The 12,275-nt window shown below is 37.6% G+C and overlaps 1 pseudogene; it reads left to right on the plus strand.

Annotated features, from left to right (window-relative positions):
* Window positions 1-3,505: 3,505 nt before the first annotated feature.
* On the plus strand, window positions 3,506-3,623 carry LOC126254260 (5S ribosomal RNA; annotated as a pseudogene).
* Window positions 3,624-12,275: the final 8,652 nt, after the last annotated feature.

Genomic DNA, 12,275 nt, shown 5'->3' on the forward strand with positions numbered 1-12,275 from the left:
AGAATGTTTAGAGAATTAAATAGATTCATGAGAACTTATACCTCAACACAGCACACAAACTGGATACATTACCTAGCACTTTTTGAGGAAATACACAACAATTTAAATATATACAACACACCCTATACTCCCAGAGAAATCATGTTTGACACAAAGGAAACTAATGTATGGAGCAACCCACTACCAAAATTTTCTGACACCAAACCTTCACACGAGGAAAAGGTAAGGGAAGTACTCATTGCAATTACTGAACAAGCTGACATTAGAAATAAGAACTACGGTGCTAATCTGAAAAGAAGGCAAAACTTTACAATAGGCATGCAAGTTTTACTTAAGACCCACTACAAATCGTCATTACCTATAAAACGTAATGTTAAGTGGCGTCCATTATATGAAGGTCCTTACACAATCATTGATATACCACACCCTGGAGCATATCTGTTACAAAACCCCAAGAATAAGAGAATTTTAGGTTTGTACCCTCACAAAGATTTGAAAACTTTTAGCCCTTAGCAGAGTATGCTGATACAAAAACAAGGTAAGTCACATCTGGTACTTCAAGCTGGAAGAAGAAGAAGAAGATATAAGCTATAATCTTAAGTATCTACATTTTACAGCACCAGCAGTAACAGCAGCAGCAGCAGCAGCAAGAAGATAAGACACAGGAAGAACTAACAATTTTCGTGCAAAGCACAGCTACTCATTATATTTATTAATACCTTGCAGACAAGCTGACAGACTAAACACTCTACAGGAAATGACAAATGAGATTAATTGAGCAAGGCTATATAATTTATTTTATTTGTAAATGATACTTTGTGCATGTGCTAATTTGGAATTGATTGTGGATGTGACGTGTCGTGTCTTATTGTAATCATGACTTTTCAGGACAGATCATCTCAAGGATGTTTTCTAACCTATTATGAAAGTTTATGTTGCAGGAAACATTTAATGAGGAAGAACACTTATTGTGTAGTACTGATGTAAAGGAAAATATACTTAAAAGGAAAACTTTATTAAAAAGGGGAAGAGACCTATAAAAGAAAATGGATTTTCTGAATGTATCACAATACACTGAACCTATAAGATAATTTTTATGTCTGACCCATATGTATTTGTAAATATCTACTTTAACGCAATTGAAAAATATAAAATATGTATATGTATTACCAACAATGTAGTGTAACTTTATAGGTACATGTTTCACAGAAAAATTTTTATATCTATGTAAATATGTAACAGAAAACTGTACTCAGTGTGAAGTGATATTTGTTGTGTTTTGTGCTCTCTGTTGTGAACGAACATTTTGTTTTGCAACGAACAATGTATGAACAAGTTGTGTGCAAATATTAAAGAAAAAAAAACGGTTCACTGCGCTCATGATGGAACACTATAGGTGACGTGAGTTGCAAAACCACGGCACACTTTTCGACGAAACGACGACACAACATCCAGAAGACGATATACGCCTTTCGGAAAACGAAATTGGAGGTTATTGAGTAGATGTAACACGGACTGGTCAGTACGGAACCACTGACACCATGTATTCCTACCAAGACGAAACCACATTTTAACTACGTCTTCCAAAGCACGCTTCATTGCGAGATTCTTGATCTCCAACTTATTTCTTCAAGAACTTTCGTCTCAACGTAAACAAAACGTGTGACATCTGACATTTATTGTAAAGTGCAAAGACTTTAGCACAGTATAAACCTTTAGCGACAAGTGACATTCTAAAGAGAATGTGTTCACATATCTCTGAATATGCACAAAACCATTAATTAATTTTATTTATTGAATGAACATGTGTAATAACATTTTGAAGTGAAAGAGAACAATGGTGTATATGCCCTACAATTTTTTACAAAGTAACAGCACAAGTGAATACGAACTGTGAAATTTTTACAGTCTCTGTGCAAGTGTTATATAACATCGACAGCTAGTTTCGGATTAGCAGTGGTAACACTGAGCCAGTGTAGTGGACTGTGAAACCTGATATCCCGGGTTCGATACCGCTAGGGACTTAATATTTTTATTTTTTCTTTTCACTTTCATTGATCTTGTATGTGAATATTATTTATGTATTTTTGTGGATGTATGACATTTTATCATATTTTAAGTATGTTGAATCTGTGAAACAAGATACGTAATAACTTATGATTCATGACATGACAAATAAAGAAAATACGTCAACAAATTGCTCAGCTGCAGGTGGTACACCTTTGCTCTCGCAATTTGGGGGGCAGTTTAAGGAACCATTTGCACTCGAGCACAGACAATATTTAATTTAGTTAACTTAGATTATATGTATCGATTTTTAAGACAAGAGAATGCAAAATAAAGCAATTAACACCGCTCTCTTGTCACAGCCAGTAGGCATCACCTCACTCTCATGTCATTCGTTGTCATAGAAGGGCTTAATATTTTGTGCGGCTCCACAGTTAGCCATATTGATATTTATTAGCAGAAAAGAGGCGCAGAATTAATAAGTCGCTCTCATTTGTGATCTGCCATTATTTATCTAAAATTTTACGTAAGTGTAATTTATATCGTAATGTATATGTTGAAATGAATACATGTTTATTTAATCTTATGCTTTTCTTTGTTTTAGCAGCTTTAGTCACTCCATTTTCATGATTGATGCTGAGGTCAGATATCAGACTCTGTCTACAAAAAAATACATAATGAGCCCTGGCTACGTTCCGTACATCTTCGGACGTGCGAAGCTCGATAAATTCACGGCGTAAATTTTAATCCCTCAATTACTTATCCAAACAAACAATTATTATTATTATATTTTATTATTATATTATTATTATTATTATAATTTTTTATTTGTTACAGCATCTGGTTAATAGCATCTGTTGGTTCCTGATTCTTAGCAAACTCATCATGACACCTACTTAATTGCAGTCCTTGGTCGAATGGTTCTCAATTTATGGTTGGTTGGTTGGTTTGGGGAAGGAGACTAGACAGCGTGGTCATCGGTCTCATCGGATTAGGGAAGGATTGGGAAGGAAGTCGGCCGTGCCCTTTCAGAGGAACCATCCCCTCAATTTATGCTTTGATTTGCAAGAAATTATGGTGAGAATCTGATTACAGTGTGCATGATTATGTTGTGTCACACAGTGCCTCCTCAAACTCCCACCCTGGTTATCCATCATGACATGTAAATATCTTCATTCATGAAAACTTTAAATGATCTTACTCAAGTTACATTTCTGTGAATGTGTGCCACTAAATTAGTGGTGCTCAAGGTGTTTGACTAAGTTTGGCCACACATATAATTAAAATTTGTTGTTTGTTTTCGAATCAGGTATGTCACACACAAAGTTCACTTTTTTCAAGTGTATTTACAGCATCTACTTATGTTGTAAATATAAATTAATAATTTAGTTGTTCATATGTTGCAGGATAGCTTGATGTATCATGTTGTTTGTACTGTAGGTCCAGCTAAGGAGGCATGTGTATGATAAATGGATTCACTGAGAGTGTGTATCTCTCTGGCAATGGCCTTACCACAGTGGATACACTGGTTCCCGTGAGATCACCGAAGTTAAGCGCTGTCGGGCATGGTCGGCACTTGGATGGGGGACCATCCAGGCCGCCATGCACTGTTGCCATTTTTTGGGATGCACTCAGCCTCGTGATGCCAATTGAGGAGCTACTTGACCGTATAGTAGGGGCTTCGGTCAAGAATACCTTCATAACAATCGGGAGAGCGGTGTGCTGACCCCATGCCCCTCCTATCCGCATCCTCAACTCAGGATGACATGGCGGTCGGATGGTCCCGGTAGGCCACTCGTGGCCTGACGATGGAGTGTGTATCTCTCTAGTGGTGACCATCATTCATGCTTAAGTGAAGAAAGTGAAATTGCTTGACTCTGACATTCCCACTTTTATCATACTTTTAATTTAATGTTGTCAGGTTGTTCTGCTTGCTTGCAACCAGTAGTCTTCCTTCTAATTATCTGCAACAGTCACACAATAGTGGATGGCTGATGTTTATGTCTGTTATCTATTTCAATATGATTTTGAAACTTGTAATGTGGAATATGCAGGTTAATTTTATAGATTTACAATCTCATTAGACCACTATCCTAAGCATCAATCAATTCTTTTTACCTTAATGTTGTTTCAAGAAACGTATTTTGTTTATTTCATTCAGTCATTTCTGAAAGTTATGTAATATCTACCATTATTGTGATGTTGGAAATTGACTTAATTAATACTGGGAGTAGCTGCTCAGATGGGAATACAGAAACGTCCGATTCCACCCGTCTGCTTTCACCCATGACGCCACCAATATGGCGGAAATGACCATTCTCAACGTCTACAATATGTCACCTATGACGTCACTACATAAACACGACAACAAACATGAAAATACATATAAAACCAACGCACACATGTCTCTCCAAAAACATAGTCAAACTAACAGGACCAGCACATGAAGTAGGGATTTTGGATGAGGACAAACTAAATATAAACACATACAGACACACGCCACAATCCCAAGCCACACAAAACGATGACATAAAAACACCACAAAATTCCCAAGTTCTGCTACACTTACAATATCGACAGGAATCGGTCACTTCCCTTCACCTACAAACCTCAACCGCAATTGTCGTCACCACAAAATAAAAACCAACTACAGTACTCCAAAAATATAATCACACTGCTAGTATCTATACTACAAAACTAACACCTAAACCTACAAAAATTGGAATTGGACACTTACCTTGACCTATATAGGTCAACAGCAACTCACAATACCAGAATGCATAGCTACAACACATTGTATTCATTCACTCCCCTTGACCTATATAGGTCAACAACAGCTCACAATACCAAAACACACATAGCTACTATAACAAATTGCAATCGGTCGCTTCCCATGATCTATGCAACTCAAATACAACTGCTGATACCAAAAAAAAAAAAAATGAAATCGAGTTTTATTGATTGATTGGTTGATTTCTTTATTAATCCATGTAACAATTTACATTGTGTGGATTTCGTCAGCAAAATCATATACAATACACCTACAATTTATACACATAAAATTAATATTTACATACATTTTTAAAGTATCTTACACTAGTTTTATATCCTTATGTAATTTTCTTATAGTACTGTACAAATCTGGATTTCATATTATAATGATTTCCTCATGTATTACAATGCAGGCTACTTCAATTACACTACATGTTTTAATTCAGATAGTCTGTTACTGTGTAATAACTTTTATTTAATAAAAGTTTTTTAGTTTTGTTTTGAACTGTGCAATTGTGTCAATATCTTTTATATTTTGGGGTAATTTATTATATAATTTAACGGCATTGTACAACAAGCTCCATCAAGTTTTAACGTTATTTTTCCTTTGAAAAATTTACTCACAGGGAACAGTTAGGATTTCCAGCTTTTGGAAATGTTCAAGGCAGTGAGTCCTACTACCACTATTGGTTATTATATGAATTGCTCTTTTCTGTAATTTGAAAACTATTTGAATATTTTTACTGTTGACTCCCCAAAATATTATTCCACAGGTAATAACAGAGTGGATAAATGAAAAATATACAGATCTGACACATGTAGTATCACACACTGCAGTCAGAATTCTAAGAGCATAGCATGCTATAGTGATTCTGTTACTAAGTATTTTAATATGTTCTTCCCACTTTAACAGACTGTCAACATGCATACCAAGAAATTTTGTGTAGTCTACAGATTCTATAGTTTCATTATTTAACATAAAGTTGTTATAGTGTGGTTTTTTGCAGACATATAAGTTGACAGCATTTTTTTTTTTTTTTTTTTTTCTTTAAATTAGTGTTTGTTTATTATTGGATGCCCACTCACGTACACTGTTTCGTGTTTGTTCGGCTTTTTCTTTCAGTGCATATGGTGATTTGTCACTGATTAGAACGGCCAAGGACGCTACCCTGTGGGACTCCTATATTTACATAATTTGGGTCTGAAGTATACTTTACAATATAGTTTGAGCAACTTGAAATATGTGAGATTTCAAGTATCTGTCTTCTATTTTTTAGATATGACTGGATCCACTTTTTCACAAGTCCCCTTATTCCCAGTTCATCTAACTTATTTAACTTATTGTGGTCTACTGTATCAAACACTTTATTTAGATCAAGAAATATACCTTTTGTGTAGTTCCCTTTGTCTAATGGTTCTAGAATCTGTTTTGTGAGGTGTTCTGTTGCTGATTCTGTGCTTTTCCCTGATCAAAATCCAAACTGGTTAACAGACAGTAAGTGGTATTTACTTAAATAATTCATTAGCTTATCCTTCATAATAGTTTCTAATATTTTTGCAAAGCATGAGAGTAGAGAAATTGGCCTATAATTTTGTTTTTCCTGCATCAATTTTTTTGAAGAGAAGTAGTAATTTAGCATATTTTAAATAGTTTGGAAAGTAGCCCTGCTTGAAAGATTGATTTATAATATCAGCTAAAGGTGGAAGTAGGCTCTTCATACAGTCCTTAATTATAAAAATGGGGACTTCATCCAGATGAGCTGAGTTTTTGTTTTTCAGTTCGCTGACTGCTTTGTAGACTTCTTCCTGTGTTGTAGGGAATAACACCATTGAGTGCGGTACACCATTATATGGCTTTGTGAGCTGAGGGGCTGTTAGAAATTTTCCTGTAATTTGATTCCTATGCTACTAAAATAATCATTTATATAGTTTGTCAAATATATTGTGTCTTTTATTAGAGTCCCCTCCTCCTTGATTTTCAAGTTTGACAGATTCATTTTCCAGGTACCAGTTTCCTGCTTTACAATCTTCCATACTGCCTTATTTTTGTTTTCAGCAGAGAGCACCAGTTTGGAGTTATGAGCTCTCTTTGCTGCAAGCAATATTTTCCTATATGTTTTCCTATATCGTTTATAAAAGAGTGAGAGAGCAGGATTAGTTTGACTGTGTTTAATGGAGCTCAGGTACTTTATTGTTTCAGACAATTTTTTGATGCCTTTTGTGACCCACTTGTTTTTCCTGCTGTTGATAATGGATATAACACTTTAGGAAATGTTTCTTCCAAATTTAATCCAAACAATGTCATGAAATTTTTGAATTTTTCATTTGCATCTAACTCTGAGTATACTGAGTCCCATGTTTGTCCTGCTATCTGTTTGACAAACACATATCTATTTTGTTTAGAAAAAATTCAACTGTAAATATGCATTTTAATTGTTTCTTTTGGAGCCACTTTTATATTGATGATTTGACCTGAGTGATCAGATAATCCTTACTGTGCTACCACCACCTCACAGTTTTCTTTGCCTAAATATGTTAATACCTGATCAACAACTATCTTTGAGTATTTTGTTATTCTTGTTGCACTGTCGACCATTGGAACTAGATTGAAACTTTGAGCAAGGCTTAGTAATGAGTCCCATGTTGCATCAGGATTCAGTTTATTTACATTTAGGTCTCCATATATGAGAATGTGGTTCCCCTAAGATACATAAATCAACCACAAGTGCCGATACCAAAAAATCAACCGCCAACACATGCAGTAAATAACACCGACCCAACAACACATAAAAACCCCACTGAACATCATAACACATGAACAATAGACCCAAAAAAATGACTACTTACCATAAAAAATTTCCAGCGCTACACACTAACCCCCAACTCGGATATTCTGCTTGCATACTCTGCATGTCACTATCTCCGTCACAAGCCCAAAAAGTTGCAGAAACTTAATGATGGACAACATGTTGTCCCCCATTTCAGCCCACACACGCGCAATATTAAACTTAGAAGTCATATCCATACCTAGCAAGAGAATCCACAAATTGAATTAAACTACTTACCGTGCGCCAAACAGCAAACCAATAAAGTCAAACAACACCACAATAACATAAACATAACGGAAACTTAATTCCTACCTCACTGAAACTAATTTCCATTCTTCTATAACAGTCATGACCGATAAATGCACACTTCAAGCACCAACTCCCAAATGATCCCAATACACCACAACAAGATGAAATCTACAAACACAACACACTCATAAACTAAACTCCGTGCTGTCATGACATCACACAACACAACACCCTTACGTCATGGGTCAGAGCTGACGGATGGGATCGGACACCTCCGTTGACCCGCTCAGATTGTCTTTCATCATTTTTGGTGTTTTAATACACTGGTTTACATTTTTAATAAGTATGTGGCATAGTATCCTTCCACTTAGCACCGCCTCTCTACCATATTGCAATTTTGATTATCAATGAAGTTAGAGTTAGCAACTAAGGAGAATGGCTGCAAATGTTAACAGTGACCTGATTCAGTTCACAGACTAATTAGTTCATCAATATCAGTTACACCAGGAATGGTACTCAGAGGCACAGTATGAGCTAGATGGATAGGGACTGTGTCTGTTGTGTGCAGGTGCAGGAGGAGCTGGCCACAGTCCAAACGCAGCTGGAAGCTTTGTTGGCCACAGTCAACAAGCTACAGAGTGCGACCTTGAGGTGCGGTGTGGATGCGGTGCCTGAGGCAGCCTGTGCTGTACTAGATGTGCAGGGGGGGGATGTCACAGCTCTCTGTCTTCTCTGTCACTGAGCCAATGTCAGGTGCGACTGAGCCTGCCAGCCCACTCTCATCTCAGTGTGGGTGGCAGACTGTGTCGAGATCTCGAGCCTCAACGCGAAGGCTGCATGGGGAACGCAGGTTCCTGCCAAATCCCATGCACTTTGCTAATAGATTCAGTGCGCTATCTGATGCTGGGGGGAGGCTGAGCCGGATCAGAATGCACCTTCTGCCAGGATAGTGGCCACTCCTTCAGCAAGATCCAGACAGCCACGTGGGGGTAAGGGTTTCTTAGTTACTGGGGGCTTCAATGTTAGGCGAGTCGTGGAGCCCCTCAGGAACATAGCAGCTGGGGTGGGGAAGAAGTCCAACGTTCACTCGGTGTGCTTGCCAGGGAGGCCTTGTCTGGGATGTGGAAGAGGTTCTTCGGTTGGCTATTGAGCATGTGGGGTGCAGATAAGCTGCAGATTGTTGCACATGTTGGCATCAATGATGTGTGTCATCAGGGTTCCGAGGAAATCGTTGGGTCTTTTCGATGGCTGGCTAAATTGATGAACGCAGCCTCCATCTCTCAAGGAGTGGAAGCCAAACTGACAATTTGCAGCAATGTACCCAGGGTGGACTGGGGTCCTCTGGTTTGGAGTCAAGTAGAGAATCTAAACCAGAGACTATGTTGACTCTGTGATGAAAATGGTTGTAGATTCCTCGACCTATGATATGAGGTGGCAGGTTGTAGGACGCTCCTCGATAGATCAGGGGTGCACTACACACAGGAAGCAGCTACATGGGTAGCACAGTACTTGTGGTGTGCACATGCGGGTTTTTTAGATTAGGTTCCTCCCCATGGGAAACAAACCATTTGCCTGAACAATTGCCAGTTCATGACACTGATGTACATGTGCCAACTGTAAAAATTGTTGTTCACCTACACAGGTAATTCCAAAGCATTTGAATATGCTAAATCTCATGTTAGTAAATTGTCGAAGTGTCTGTAGCAAGATCCCCGAATTACTCTCCTAAATGAACAGTAGCAATGCCAATATTGTATTAGGTACTGAATGCTGGTTGAAACCAGACATAAATAGCAGTGAAATTTTGAACTCAGATTAGACAATGTTTAGGAAGGCTAGGACTGATGCTATGGGAGGTGGTGTGTTCATTGCAGTTAAAAGCTGTTTAAATGCAGTTGAGATCAATGCCGGGTCAGACTGTGAAATAGTCTGGATAAAGCTGTCAATCAGACAAGGATTGACCATTGAATTAGGATGTTTTTATAGACCACCAGCATCCACAACAAACATAGCAGAACATTTCAGAGAACATCTTGAGTACACAGAAAATAAATATCCAAATTATCCATTAGTTATAGGTGGAGACTTTAATCTGGCATCCATAGATTGGTAAAATTACAAGTTTATCACAGGGGGTAGAAGCATAGACGTATGTGAAGTTATTGTAGGAGTGCTCTCAACACTCAACCTTGTTGAGGAACTGGTTAGAAAACCAACTCGAGATGGGAACATATTATATATCTTCAGGACAAACAGACCTGATCTTCTTGAGGAAGTTATCCTAGAAGAAAGTATTAGCAACCAGTGGAAGTTGCAAAAAAAAAAAAAAAAAAAAAAAAAAAAAAAAAAAAAAAAAAAAAAAAGCATATTTGATAGGAATTTAATGGTATTGTCCACCACGTGCTAGAGAAGTATGTGCCTAGCAAAAATATAGGGGAGGGAAAGTATCCACCTTGGTACAACAAACATATTAGGAAGTTGTTGAGAAAGCAGATAATTTTGCACAGTCATTTTAAATGTAGTCACTGCCCTGCTGACAAACAGAAATTATGCAAAATGAAAGCAGCTGTCAAAAGCTCAATGAGGGATTCTTTCAACGAATTTGGAAGCAACATTTTATCTGCAGATTCTAAAAATAACCCCAAAAATTTTGGTCGTACGTAAAATCTATGGACGCTACAAATAATTCAATACCTTCTCTTGCTGACAGTACGGGTAATGTAACTGATGATTATAAACAGAAGGCTGAAATTCTAAACCTAGCTTTCAAATCTCATTTATTGTAGAGGACTGCAGCACCATTCCCCCTTTCAATTATTGAAGAAATGCAAGGATGGCTGACATAGTGTTTAGTGTATCTTTGATCGTCAAACAGTTAAGATCCTTAGACGCCAGGAAGGCATCTGGCCCAGATGGTATCCCTGTAAGATTATATGTTGACTATGCTACAAATATAGCACCATTCTTATCCATCCTCTATCAGAGATCATTGGAACAGTGGAAAGTTCCACAGGACTGGTAGAAGGCCCAGATCATAGCAATCTATAAAAAGGGTAGAAAATCAGATGCACATAATTACTGGCCAATTTCACTGACACCAATTTGTTGAATCATGGAACATATTTTGTGTTCAGACATAGTGACCTTTCTAGACTCTGAGAAGCTCATCTGCAAAAACCAGCATGGTTTTAGAAAACAGCGGTCATGTGAGACACAGTTGGCCCTCTTTGGGCATGATATATAACAGGCTCTAGATACCGGCTCCCAGGTTGATGCCATATTTCTCGACTTTCAAAAGGCGTTTGACTCAGTTCCACATTGTTGCTTAATCCAACAAGAGGGCACTTACAGTCTATCTGATGAAATATGTGGTTGGATAGAAAGTTTTCTAACAGACAGAGAGCATTATGTCATTCTGAATGGGGTGACTTCGACAGAAACAGGCGTACCTTCAGGAAAGCAGTATCACATGAAAGTTGTGAACAAATCAATGAGGATTTGCAGAAAATAAATGCGTGGTGTAATAACTGGTAGTTACCACTCAATATTAGCAAGTGTAACCTACTACTGGAAAATATGATTGACCAATGCTCATTAGATGACAAAGGAGTAAAAATTGGAGGAAGAAGAGTAGGGTGTTTGAGATTTGTTGATGACATGGTCCTTCTAGCCACAGGGGAAAAAGAATTACAGGATTTAGTGGACACCATTGCAACTAACGGAAAAAAATATGGAATGAAAATTAACACAAATAAAATAAAAGTATTGGCACTAGGAGGAAATAAGGAAATAAAAATTATGCTGAATGGAGAAACATTAGAACAGGTGCAAAATTGTAAGTATCTTGGAAGCAGGATAGACACCGACTGGAAGTGCACCACAGAAATTAAAACAAGGATAGCAATGGCAAAAGAGGCATTTTATAAGAAAAGGAGAATCTTCTGCAGTGGTCTGGACAGAGAACTCAGAAAGAGACTCATAAAATGCCTTGTATGGAGTGTTCTTCTATATGGTGCTGAAACATGGACTATGAGGAAAAAAGACAGAGAAAGGCTGGAGGCTTTTGAGATCTGGACATGGCGGAAGATGGAAAGAATAAGTTAGATGGACAGAGTAAAAAATGAAGAGGTACTTGGAAGTGTGGGAGAGAAAAGATAGTTACTAGATGTAACAAAGAGAAGAAAAAGAAATTGGATTGGGCACATATTAAGAAAGAATGATGGACTGATAAAAACAGTTTTAGAAGGTTATGTAGAAGGGAAAAGGAAGTGAGGAAGGAAGAGATTCCAGATACTGGATGACATGATGGACAGTACAACATACAGCAGCCTTAAGAAGGAAGCAATGGATCACAGAAAATGGAGAGGCAAAGGACCTGCTAATATAGCAGGTAACTGATGATGATGAACCTACTGCGTA

Source organism: Schistocerca nitens, chromosome 4 (genome assembly GCF_023898315.1).
Source record: "Schistocerca nitens isolate TAMUIC-IGC-003100 chromosome 4, iqSchNite1.1, whole genome shotgun sequence".
NCBI classification, from domain to species: domain Eukaryota; kingdom Metazoa; phylum Arthropoda; class Insecta; order Orthoptera; family Acrididae; genus Schistocerca; species Schistocerca nitens.